This window comes from Mauremys reevesii, linkage group 10 (genome assembly GCF_016161935.1).
Source record: "Mauremys reevesii isolate NIE-2019 linkage group 10, ASM1616193v1, whole genome shotgun sequence".
Lineage (NCBI taxonomy): Eukaryota > Metazoa > Chordata > Testudines > Geoemydidae > Mauremys > Mauremys reevesii.
This window is the reverse complement of record NC_052632.1, coordinates 24172317-24186173: the sequence shown is the minus strand read 5'-3', so window position 1 is coordinate 24186173 and position 13857 is coordinate 24172317. Positions and strand designations below refer to the sequence as shown.

At 40.4% G+C, this 13857-nt stretch overlaps 1 long non-coding RNA gene across 1 annotated transcript in view; it reads left to right on the top strand.

Annotated features, from left to right (window-relative positions):
* Positions 1–6739: 6739 nt before the first annotated feature.
* Positions 6740–13857, top strand: part of LOC120373662 — a 33204-nt gene continuing 26086 nt past the window's right edge. The window contains exons 1-2 of the long non-coding RNA XR_005585634.1: positions 6740–6853; positions 8304–8389. This is a non-coding gene — a long non-coding RNA (uncharacterized LOC120373662). The remainder of the gene's footprint in view (positions 6854–8303; positions 8390–13857) is intronic.

Sequence of the window (13857 nt, the reverse complement as noted above, 5' to 3'; positions counted from 1 at the left end):
AACACAAAGAAAAGGTTTTGTGTGTTCTTGTGAGGTTAGAACAATTCTAGTATTTTTAATACTGGAAAAATGGAAATTCTTAGCTATGTTTTTGAGATTTACAAAATATATTGGAGAATGACTCTAGTTTGTTGATTGGGGTCACTAATGCTCATTCCATTCAGCTACAGGTGTTTTTTTTAATGCCAAATAAAATTCTGCTTTGTGGTGCAGATGTGTTCATATTGGACTATTTGCGATGGCAATACAGTCCTAATTATTTCTGAATTACTCAGGTTTGCTGGCAGTGTCACAGTATAGTCACCCTAGATCAGGCTGGGGAGAGAGAAGAGAACACATCGTTATGGGATTTTTCTCCTCTCAAAATTTGAGTCTGTCCATTATGTCTCTTATTATAATTAATAATAGCTACAGTATCTCACTGGATATAGTTCATTAGCCTCTTATGCTGAGTGATAAGGATGGTCTGTATGTCAAATTATATTACATCATGTCAATTGAGTTAGAACAGCAAGTAACATGCCCTAGGGAGAATAATATGAGTAGACTGATAAAAATGTAAAATACCTTCTGAAACTGAGAGCATGCACATAGTGGGTAAATAGTCACTCTGGGACTGATCCAATGTCCATTCAAGACAATGGAAAGAGTGTCATTGATTTCAATGGGCATTAGACCATATCCTTACTGGCCACCTCCCACCACCTCTAGAAGATTGTGCAGGGCAAAGTGTGGGTTAACAATTTGGGAGCAGCAGGTTTTCCATGAAGGGATGAAAAGTCAATACAAGGCTGCTGATCAGAGAATTTCTACACCTGCCACTCATTCCATCTTCCCTGTTCACTGCTGGGGAGAAGGAGACCACATCAAGATAGCATACTGAGACAGAACATCCTTGGAAGAGTCATCGCCAGGGAGCTGGAAAAAAACTTGATTAAAGGGACATGGAAATTCAGTCTGTGACCCCCATCCAGCTTTGTTGTGTATGGGATCAATTTGCAGTTTGATGGAGAGCAAAATGTCTAGTATAGTAGCTCCTTATGCAGACTGTAGCGATGTGGGAGCTCCTCAGCTGGTGTCAGCTGTCATGACTCTGTTGAAGTCAGGGAGCTATGATAGTTGACACCAGCTGAGGATCTGTCTCTTGTCTGAGTAAGGAGCAAGGTCACCTTCTGTACTGAGTCCTGGGCAGCCTAGTTTGCCTATCTAGAAATAGAAACAAAAAGGTGGAAGGAGTGTGTATGAATGAAAAGTCTGAGGAAGAGTTTGGGGAAACATGGAAGGAAATGGAGCAGTTTTGTGCAGTGAACTCAGGACATTAATCTAAAGATCACAATTGGGGAAACTGTTTCCCTGATGAATATTGTTCTGCAACACTGTAGTTAAGGTTTTGGTTCATAATTTGTTCAAATTCTGATTGATGAGTAGATTTAAAAAAAAACAAAACTACAATTTTTGCTTTCCTTTTGGATTTTGTTCCAGAAAGCATCATTTCAGGGCCTGAGCCAAAAAGAAAGGGAAACCTGTTGGCGTTAGCAGTAAAATGGGAAGCCTTTTGAGAGGACTTTACATATTGGCTCATAAAAATGACTAGTGCATGATAAGACATTTGTTTCCTCCCAAATTAAAAAAAAAAAAAAGAGAACAGTGGTTGTCAATTGACTATTCCCTACTTCTAAATGATTGATTTTCTTCAGGAGGATTAAAGAACAAATCCAGAATCTTAATACTAACAGCTTAAATAAAGCAAGGAAGGAACAGTAAGCTGCTGAAAACAAAGTTGCAAAACTTTATATCCCTTTTGTGTCAGGAATCAGCGAGACATGCAAAGCGACATTGAAACAGCAGAAAATAAATGCTCTTATGAAGAAAAATAAAAACCCAAAGGACGATGTTCTACCTCCCACTCAGAAGGTCAACATGCCATCCTCAATGGCTTCTGTGGGATTTCTTTGTAATAGTTATTCAGTCAGATACAGTGAGAGAAACAAAAGAAGCATTAGCTGCAGTACTATAAAAAAGTCCATTTTCTGAGTTATGTAAACATATATTATTCATAAGCAATATAAAATAGATTGGAATAATGGAGCTCTTCTGTTGTGACTGAGAGCTGAGACTATGCAGCTGTCCATCCAGCCCAAATTAATTCCTGTGCACCAAGAAATGGCCTCAATAGGAAATGAATTTGACTTCTATCCCTTGCAAGCAAGTGTGTAATGCCTTGGGGCCACACAAGTCTGGTCCCTTCCCTGCCTTATGGGAATAATTTAGGGGCCCCAGTTAGTATGCTTAGCATTTTGACTGATATTCTAATAAGGAGAGCATCTTCCTTGGCTGATTCAGAACTGTGTTGATTTTAAAACAGCTGGGTAGCTAAAATCACTTTTTTTGGGCTGACAACTATGATATAAAGCTGCTATACATCCTAAAGATTACCGCTCTTCACCCAACAAATATCTTCTTTGGGGAGGAAATGAAGAGGAGGAAAGACCCTACTCTAGCAGATCCAATTAGGCAGCATCCAACACCCTTCTGATGGAGGAAGTTTGCATGCGACAGGATATCAGAATTTTAGGACCCTGAATGGAGAAGCAGAGCTATTCTACCGACTCATTGCTTCTATCCTGCAGGACAAAAGATGGAGAAGGGTTAGGGAGTGAAACAGAAGGTCTTGGTGGGGGGAAACCCCTAGAAACAGCCAGCTCTATATAGGCTTGTTTGCTATATTTAAGTTAAGAAAGAAGGAAGTTTGATTTGCAACTTAACCAGCATATGTGTATGCTGGGTTCAGAACATGATAGGGAACTAGGCCTGTTCACTAGGGACATAAGGACTGTGCGGAGTGGAGAAACCCCCCCCCCCCACTTCCATTTCTGGGTAAATTCAGAAAGCCAGTCATCTAAAGTACACAAGCTCTTTTCCTCCAGAAGTACCTCCATAATTCCCTGCTGTGCAGCTTCTTGGCTAATGTGCATCATGGTAGTAAATACTTGATTAAATGAATACAAATGGGACAGTTCTTTGCAGAAAGGCGGTGCTTTACTCGAGCTCTGCCCCAAACAATTAACTATTTCACTGCTCTTATTCACATCCCATTGAGATGAGTTCATACGTCTCTTAGAACTATTGTTTTATTCTTGCTGCAGTCTCATGTTGACACCACTGCACTGACTCGCATTGCGAAAGTAACAAAGATTTATTTCAGCTCTCAGTTGTAAAGATTGAGGAGAAATTTACATATTTTATATCAAAGCTACTTTACTAGTCATGTTACTCTTGAACATAAATTGAACATCTTACTTTAGCATGAAGAAGCACGTGAGGGACGCTTATGTGTGCTTCCTTTATTTTGCTTGAATGTCTGTTATGAACTTTTTGCTTTGCAATTGAATAAATGTTTTTAAAATGGGAAGAATCTTGCTAGTTTTGAACATTGACTCTAAGGTTCCACACCCTAAATATGGCTAAAATCAAGACTCCTTAATGTCCTTTTCTTTGAAGGGAAAAACAAAAAACCCAATCTAGCCATACAATAGCATTTTGCTATTTGTTTGCTTTAGTGATGCCGCTAAACATTGCCAGTCAGGCTGGGAGATTGACAAACGGATGGCCAGTTGCCCTATCTGAGGTATTTGGATATAGCCTTGGACAGAGACTTGACTTTTAAAACTTACCTTGAAAAGATGTGTGAAACGGTAAAAGCAAGGACTAGTGTAATCCGAAAACTTGTGGGCAAAACATGGGATGCTGATATGCACATGCTTCAAACAGCGACTCTAGCACTGGCATACTCAACTGCTGTGCACCAGCCTGGGTGGCCAGCTGACATACCAAATCGCTGCATATGCAGCTCAATGCTGCAATGAGACTCATAACTGGGACATTAAAATTGATATCTGTGCAGTGTTTGCCCACTCTGGCACTTCTACCTCCACCCAAAATCCAGAGAGAGAGAGAGTGTGTATAGTCAAACTATGGCAAACTTGAACTTATCAATTCATGAGAATCTTCCAAAGACATGCCTGAAATCTCACGTGTCATTTTAGCATCTGGCTAAAGCTCTTAAAGTGTCCTCTTTCAAGCCTGAGGCACACTGGAAAGACTTGTGGGATAATACTAACGACCCAAACAAACACCTGATTGCTGACCCCACAAAAGAACTCCCAGGCTTTAACCCAGTGGCTCTCAGCCTTTCCAGACTACTGTACCCCTTTCAGGAGTCTGATTTGTCTTGTGTACCCCCAAGTTTCACCTCACTTAAAAACTACTTGCTTACAAAATCAGACATTAAAATACAAAAGTGTCACAGCACACTAGTACTGACAAATTGCTCACTTTCCCATTTTTACCATATAATTATAAAATAAATCAATTGGAATATAAATATTGTATTTATATTTCAGTGTATATAGAGCAGTACAAACAAATCATTGCATGAAATTTTAGTTTTTGTATTGACTTCGCTAGTGCTTTTTACATAGCCTATTGTAAAACTAGGCAAATACCTAGATGAGTTGATGTACCCCTGGAAGACCTCTAAGTACCCATAGGGGTGCACATATCCCTCATTGAGAACCACTGCTTTAATCTACCCCAGAAATGGTGGTGCACATTGAACCACTTCAGAACATCATGTGGCAGACGCTGTCATCTCCTGGAAGAAGAGACCATGCACAATATGACTGTGGACACTAGTTGCAAACTGTGGCGCACATTGTAAATCAGTGCCCGCTTTGATCGTTTGCATCTCAGATTTACACTTCTGAAACTATTAACTGGATCACTAATTTGGACTTGGTTATTTGAATGTTGCTAGTCACCTCTCTTGCCAGGAGAAAGAAAAAGTGATGTCCATAGGAGTTCTGTGGTGCCCCCCCTGGCTGCGTGACTGAAATAATTATTATGTTGTAGATGCAGTGACTGAGCGCCTTTTGGTGACACATCACAATAGGTCATTCAGATATTCTGGAGTTTGGCGAGACCCTGTGAGTTTGGGGAACACTGGAAGCCTCTGTGTTTTTCCTTCCTGAGAGACCTGCAGTGTCAATCACTTTCCTAATTAACTGTGGCAAAGCTTTTCATTTCATGTCTCCCTCCCAAAGATCTTCCTTCCTAAGTAGTGTGCAAAGTCTAAAGGATTTCCTTGTTGTACGTTAACAACTTCTGATGTGACAAGCAGAGCTGAAAATCAAATAATCGTTCCTCAAGTACGCAAGGCTTTTTGTACTCTAGTTACTTTATATTATTGAGACATTTTGCTGACAGTAAAATTTTAGCATATTAACCAGTCTAATGCGAAGGGCTGTGGTGTGGTAAAGATCAGGAGAAAAATTAATGTCTTGTATGACTGGCCTAAGATCCAGTCGTAAAGTGGGTGGCTCATCTGTGAAATGAGGATAATTATGCTTACTCATCTTTACAAAGTGCCTTGAGCTCTTTGGGTGATGAGTGCAATATTAGTACAACATACTGTTATTACTACTGCTCCCATGAGTAACGACTACTTCCAAGCACAATGAATTTTAGGATCAAGCTTGGAAATCCATGTATCAGCCCATCTCATGGGCCCAATCCTACAATCACTTATTCACTATGAGTAGGAACCATGCGAATGAGAGGGGTTTGTAGGATCAGGCCTGATATTTTAAATATAAAAACTCAAAGAACCTTGGGATCTGATTTTATATATATTACACAGTACTTTTTGCAAACTAAGATCTATGTGTCTGTTTGGATAAATCATCTTTATTGGGTATGATATATGGAAAAATTAATATGTGATTTATACTTTGAGAATATTGATTCTATTGAAAACCTAAAGGCTTTTTTTTGTGGAGTTTATCCTCAATACAGCATAAACAAATAGCAAAACCTTCAGCTTGTCAAATAAATTTGGTCAAGGGCTGTTGGCCCATAAACTTGGAATACTCACAAGACACTGAGTAGTGTTGGAGTAAATGAAATCCTTCAGAATGATAAATTCCGGTAATTTGTACATTTCTGTATTCTGATGTAATACAACTGGATTCCAGAGGGAAAAAAATAAATGTTTAGATTAGGTTTGCTTAGAGAAAACCATCAAGGACAGAATCTACTATGAGAAGTTGAGAGTTTTTAAGAGAAGTGCTGAAACTCATATCATGCATTTTTCCTCCTAGAGCAACTTTTCATGGAAACTAAAGAACGCGGCAAATATTAAATGTGTGTTTTATTGTTACTACCAGCATTACTGTGCAATTTTAAATTATGAGTCATTGTAACATGATCCTTTTTTGTCTTTTGTAGCAACTAATTGAAAGTTATAATAAACCAAGTCCTTACAATAATGCCAAAATTCCATCAGAACTTAATTATTGCAGGGGCCAGAAGGAAGAAAACAGACTGTCAGATGAATAGCTCCCCTAAAGGTTTTATTGTTTAATTACAGATTAAAGAAAGCCTTTGCAGAGTTCTTTAAGATCAGTATGAGGTACAGATCATTCATCAACACTGCAGTGCACTAGTGGTGTGGATATTAATATTTAAAAGAAAATGAAAGTAATAAGCAGTCCTTATTGTCTGAAGACAATTATTTCGAGTTATGTGAATGTTATATGCTTTAACACATTCCAGCCCACGTTATGTGTCCACGTTATGGAATTTAAGAATGCACTGAATTAATATGATGTAATTAGTAGTTGTATATATTCATCATGACTGAATTTTACCCAGCGTTTACTTTCTGTGTGTTTTTAACCAGGGTGATAAACTGCATTCTTACAGAAGGATGTTTTTGAATTGGGAAGTGGCTCCATGACATGCCCAAGAATGTGGTTCACTGCAGTGAATGACAGTTGAACTTTTTTTAGTTACTGTAAGTATTTTGATGTTTTCCTTTTATTACACTGAAAATTAGCTTCTGAGATAATGACTTTTATGCTTTGATTTGCAAAGTGACTTTCATAATATTCCAGTTGACAAAACCTGCTGTTCCATGTGAATAAGTGAAATCAGATTGTTTTAATTTAACAGAGGCTTTTAATTCATTTAGTCTATTTCAGGGGTTCTCAGACTTCATTGCACCGTGACCCCCCCTTCTGACAACAAAAATTACTACACAACCCCAAGACGGGGGACCAAAACCTGAGCCCACCTGAGCTACTCTGCCCTGGGTGGAGGGCCGGGGGGCAAAGCCCAAGGGCTGAAGCTGAAGCCCATGGGCTTGGGTTTTGGCATCGGGACCCAGCAAGTCTAATGCCAGCCCTAGTGACCCCATTAAAATGGGGCTGAGACCCACAGTTTGAGAACTTCTGGTCTATCTGAGCATTGGAAAAGGTGTATTAATTTAAATTTCATATTTAGGTGGTAGTAATGTTTCAGTTTTGTCTTAGTTGCTCTTATTTTGATCAACTGTAATAGTTTTGCTGAAAGTTTTCTGAGATGAATTAAAGTGGAGATTCAAAGGAAGGCAAGATCATGGATCCTGCTTTGTAGATGCATGGTTGAATGGTCTAGCTCTCTGTGGGCCCTGCTCAGATAATGAGAGCTCTTTGAAGTTTTGCTGTTTCTTCATTCTGTGCTGAAATCAAGGTGTGTGTGTGTTAAGCGTCTGGTGATACCAAGCTGGAAAAATGGGGCTTGGGCAAAGGGATTGTGTTTACCAGGCCTTAATGGGCTCGCATGTCCTGATCCAAGACTTCCTGGATGGTGCCCATCTGTTAAAACATGTGAATCACACTTTGATCCTAAGCCCTACTCCTGGATGCACATCCCCACCCCCCATTCAATAGGATGAGAATCTGAGTATCAGCCTTCTGGGTTTGGAAGACAGCCAGGAACAGATTATTTATCATTGGTACTTCAATAGTGCCTAGAGAGCCTAATTCAGGAGCTGAGCCCTATCATGCTAGATGCTGTACAAAGGTGTAAAACAGAGTCTCATCATCAGAGAGCTCACAGTCTAGAATTCTGATAAAATGTAACCTGGATAAACAGACAAACAGGCATAACAGTAAAGATGTGTGAATTTTGTATACAGTAGTAGTCTTGGCAGGTTACAGTTGTCAAAGGATTAGTACAGTTCAGTGATTCTTCTTCTAGACAGGACTTTTGGGGCATGTGTCAGAACCAATGCCAGAATTAGGACTAAGGTGGGCATTTGAAATTATTGTATAGCGCTTTTTGCCATGTCCTTTTTTGATTATGCTTAACTGTGTGAAATTATCATTTCATTAAATCTGCGGCAGTGGGAGGTGGGGGAAGGAACAACATTAACTTCGGTTTCAGCATTTTCCATGTGTTATCCATGATGCTTTACTGTGCAGATCAAGAGAAAAAAAGTAGTGGATGCATCACGTGACACTAATGATACCTGAGAGACTGCACCTTTTGTAGAGAGACATTGTATCAGGTGAGTTTTGTATCTTATTTAATGGTCTGACACACTTGATTTTGCAATAGATTCTACACACATACATACTCCCACCCGAAAGAGGTTAGTATTTAATTTATACTGTGGTGTTCCTTTTCCATTTTGTCTTTGATATTACAGGAGTATCCTTGTTTTATCAGGGCCAAAGGAGGGTAAGATTGTACTGAAAGCATGAGGAATTTGAAGTGCAGAAGTTGGTTGTCTGGAAATGAGCAATGACAGTTGAGGGAGTTTTATTGAACCTGAACTTGGAGGTGTCTAATGCAGAGTGTAGTGGTTGCATTGCAATAATATTTAAGAATCAGGTTAAACAAGAGTACCTCAAAGCCTTTTGAGGTTCACCTATCACTGTTCCACTCAGATCTGAGTGCAACTATTCTTGTGTTTCTCAGTGTTGAGCTACAAAAACCACCGCCCCACAATGAAGTCTGATGTTGAGAAGTTATTATGTAGTTGCCAAGTAAAACAGCAGGCCTGCCAGACTATCTAGTAAATAATTACACTCATCTCTCTTGGGTCTTCCTTTGTCCCTCCCAGTTTTGTCACTTAGGAAAGCAGTCCTACTTCATCTACTCTCTTTCACAAGCCCTGAAATTCTGATCCATGTTACATAGAGTATACCCCCTAGGTGAGTGTGTGACGGGTTCCCTGGGGTGCAGCCTGGGACTATGGGACCACTGTGCCCCCTAAACTCTCTCCAGCCTGGGCTGTCTCTCACAAAGCCTTGCTAGTGACCAGCAGCAAACCCCTCTGGGTGCTGTTATCACTCAGCACAACCACAGGTAGAGACCCAACACCCAGCTATATTGCATGAATTCTTCCAGAGCCACTCATGAATCACACAGGGAAAGGCACCAGCCAAATCCCCTCAGCTCCTAACGCTGTTCCCCAGGAATATACCATCTTCCGCTGCTCAAGATAAGCAGTGCAAATTTATTAATTGGTTCACCACTTCATCAATGGAAAGTAGACATACACCAGCCTTTATAAAACCTGAGCACATTTACCATTCACTTCAGGCAAACTCACTGGTAAAGATAGACTACAAAAGATAGATTTTAAGGGATTATAAGTGACAGGCAAAAAGTCAGAGTTAGTTACCAAAATAAAATAAAATATAAGCACGCAGTCTAAACTCTCAACCCTATTAGACTGGGTAATGTCTAGATTAAGCAGTTTTTCCCACCCCACTGGATATTACAGTTCATTATTACACAGATTTCACCCTTGAAATCTGGGCCAGTCTCCTCTGCTTAAGTCTTTTCAGCGTCCTTGTTGCTTGCAGCATGGGTGGGGGTAGGAGAAAGGCCAAGCATGAGCCTGCTCTGCTCTGTTTTATACCCTCCGTCCCATGTGCTTGGGGAACACACAAGTCCAGGCATGTCTGGGGGACATTCCTGAGTCTCCAGGCAAGGTGGAGCAATTCCCCTGGTGTGGCCTCATGCAGGTGAGTCATTGAATTGTAACTCCCTTGCTGGACAATGGCTGTTGATGGGTTGTTTGACACCCCACCCGGGTGTTGGTTACTTTCCTTGCTGTTGCCTCTGGGGAGCTAATATCTGGCCAATTCCCTAACTTAAAGCATCTTTTAGTGACATCCATAAAACACAATCTCATAACTTCATATGCACTAAAGATACACATATTTAGATAGAACAGTGACTTCCAGCCAATCATAACCTTTACCCTGAAACCTCACATGGCATGCTTTATATGGAATATCACAATTATATACAGATGAGGAATATGGGGGTTACATGATGCACCCCCAAGGTATAGTATGTCACAGAGGGTAATGATGTTTTCCTTAGTTTTTTTAAAATAAAAAATATTGCAGAAGTATAACCTTCAGTTTAGCTTTGTGTGGATTAATGTAATATCTAAGGCTGAAATGAGCTGATGAATAAGCCTGTCTCTGTCCCCTTTTACATTCTGCTTAATGCTAAATAATTATAGAAGTGCTTGCCAATCTAAATAAAGCCACAGTAGAAAGTGGCTTCTGGTGACAACGCTCCTCCGGTGAAATTCTCTTCACCTGCAGACAGCCTAAGTAATCGGGCTACTTTATTTAGCCACCATTACAACCTGTTGGTTGGAGTAGCAACTGCAGCTCCTCTGTGTCACTTTATGCGGGTTATTGGTCCCTTCCTGGCCCACTCTATCCATGCTTTCCCTACCAATCTGGGTAGGCCAACCTGCCATGGTGTACGGTGTCTCTCCTCCTCACCATCACCCCTGGTTTTAAACCTTAAGCAAACTTAGTTTGAGAGTGTTGCTGTCTTTTCTGTTAATTCCATTCCTGTTTCTAGGGTTGACACAAGACTAGGTCCAATACTGTATTTTCCGAACCAAGCAAAATAAACATACAATAGTTTTTTTTCAGTTTTTCAGTTTACAATAGTTTTTTTCATATTGAGAAACGGCAGAAGAAAGGTCAAGGTTTTTTGTTGTTTGTTTTGTGTTTCAGAATGTGGCAATGAGAATAGAACAGCACATCTTGTCTTAGATGCATGTTAGCAATTAGTTACTTTTTGGCAGGAGTTTCAGAAACGTCTAAAGATGTATTTTGACGATAGCCTTGGAGCTCTTAGTCCTTGGACAACTGAGCTACATTTTAAAAATATGTCCCTGACCATTTATATTTAGCCAATACTTTGTTACTCTTACAAAGACAATCTACTGTTAGCTTTTGAATATTTCCATGGAAATGTTTTTAAAATAAAGATAATATTACAGAAGGAGGAGGAAATGAAGTCTTATTTTGAAATGTCATTTACAACATGAAATTAGCCAATTAACCAAATCGGATTAACTGTCGCACCTTCCACATGTTGGCAAATGTTTGAATAAAAAAAAATGTTTGGGTTGCTTTTGTGCCCCTTGTGCATTTGCTTTCTGTACATATTATAGCACATGAGTTTAGTGATATGAAGATTGATGCGAATAGAAAATTTTAAAGAAATATTAGGAATATTTGCAGAAATCAAATTTTGAATTTCAGAACATAGGATTTTGCTATGCTTACCTAATCTGGAAACAGAAAGACTGCATGTGGTATATATGCCCTATCAAAATTTTTCTAATTTTGGATAGTAAACAGATCAAGAACAAGCAGTTGACCAAGAATTATTCCACTATTCATGAAGAATTTTTTTTTCAAGAATAATCCTGAATAATAAATATGAGAGAACATTTCATTGAGGAGGACAATTTGCAAAAAACTGTTCTAATAGATAGACACTCCTGAATCACATACATTAAATACTATCCCAGAGGGTTTGTTCTTGGCTTTTGTGAGGGTTATACAGACCCTAACAGTATATAGTGTAATTGTTATAGATTTCAGCTCCTTTGATCAAATGAGCTTTTCAGAGTATAATGTTATATTAATATAGCTATGATACAGTGCTGCTTTATAATTATAAATAGCTTTATTTCTCCCAACTCCAGTCTCCCATATTAATGACTTCTTTCTGATGCCTGGCTTTAATACACATTTTGTATGTGTTTCATGAATAACATTATAGAAACCATTATCACTGTGTATTTTATGGGTGTTCTTTAGTAGCCCAGAAATGAATGTACTGTATCAATATTTTAAAATGCTTCCAAAGCTTTACATGTAATAATGGGATGAAGCATAGTCTGGAGGTTAAAGTACAGGACTCAGCCAGGAGAAGTTGGGTTGTATTCTCAGCTCTGTCACAGACATCTTGTGTGACGTTGGCCAGTCACCTAGGGCCAGATTCTGACTCAGATCGTTGTTCACTGTGGGAGTAGTTCTGTTGACTTAAAAATGGGACTATTCACATTAAGTAATGGTGGCAGAATCTGGCCTTTGACCTCTCAGTACCCTATGCTTGTGTGTAAAATGGAGGTAGCAGACTAGCTCACAGAAGTGTTTCGGGACTTAATTAAAGCACCTTGTATTAATCAAAGAGAAGTGCATAGTGTTATAGGTACAGCATGCTGAATACCCATAGGTCTCATCAGAATGGTTTCAAGTACCTCCAAGTGTCTGGCTACTTATGGACGTAACTTTAACAGGGTGGGCAGTCCTTTTACTGGTCAGGGAGCTTAGGTAGGGTTGCCAACTTTCTAATTTCACAAAACCAAACACCCTGTCCTTGCCCTGCTCCACCTCTTCTCACTCCATTTCCCCTCCTCTGTCGCATGCTCTCCCCTACCCTCACTCACTCGCTCATTTTCACCGGACTGCGGCAGGGGGCGGGTACAGGGGGGGAGTGAGAGCTCCAGCTGGGGGTGTGGGCTCCAAAGTAGGGCCAGAAATGAGCGGTTTGGGTGCTGGGGGCCAAGGGGTTCAGCATGTGTGAGGGGGCTCTGGGCCGAGGCAGGGGGTTGGGTGTGGGAGAGGGTGAGGGCTCTGGCTGGGGGGTACAGACTGTGGGGTGGGGCCGGGGCTGAGGGGTTTGAGGTGAAAGAGGGTGCTCTGGGCTATGGTTGAGGTGTTTGGAGTGCAGGAGGGGGTTCTGAGCTGGAGCAGGGTGTTGGGCGTGGGGAGGGAGGGGTGCGGGCTCCAGAACGAGGTTTGGGTTTGGGAGGGGCCTAAGGCCTGGGGCAGGGGGTTGAGTTGCAGCAGGGGGTTGGGGTTCAGGCTCTGGGAGGGAGTTTGGGTGTGGGAGAGGGCTGAGGCAAAGGGTTGGGGTGTTAGCTTTCGGTGTTGCTTACCTTGGGGGGGCTCCCTGGAAGTTGCTGGCATGTCCCGGAGCCTTTTCCACAGATAATTTGATTTATAATATAATTGTAAAATATGCATCATCCAAAAAACTGCATGGTATTGGAGGGGAAAATGTGCTGCCTGTGGAGTGCTAAAAGGTCTTTAAAGGATTGGGAGTGGATTAGACAGACCTTCCAGCTAAGTCAGGGACTTGGTGGGAAAATAAGTAACAGTTTTATAAAAAAGCAAAACCAACCAAAACACAGAACTTAGGGCCAAATTATGCGCTCTGTTATGCAGAGGCCAATTGTATTGCACTTGATGTGACCAAGAGCAGAATTTGACTTTGAATTTTTAAATTTCATGTTGTAGGTACTTTTCCTTTGTTTGAAACCATGTCTTAAAAACTGAAGTGTGTTTACTGGACAAATACAGACACTAATACAGTAATCATCAATGCAACCAGGGAATCACTAGGTAAGACCTCATTCAACCTTTGCAATCTAAAACCATTTCAGTTTCTCCACTTTACCTCAGTTGTGTCCAGCATCATCTACAATATAGCTACCTCCACAAATGGCTGTGACTATGTGGAGTGGTGAGAAATAGCTGTGTTCTTCATTCTGAATGTTGAATTGGCTCCATGTTGAAGTAGATGGTTAGTGTACATGGTGTAGATTCATAGCTGATGGTTATGCTTGAATGTGGTGTGTGGGATTACTGCTGTTATATACATTCTCAAACACATTTACTCCTCACTTATTTTTTA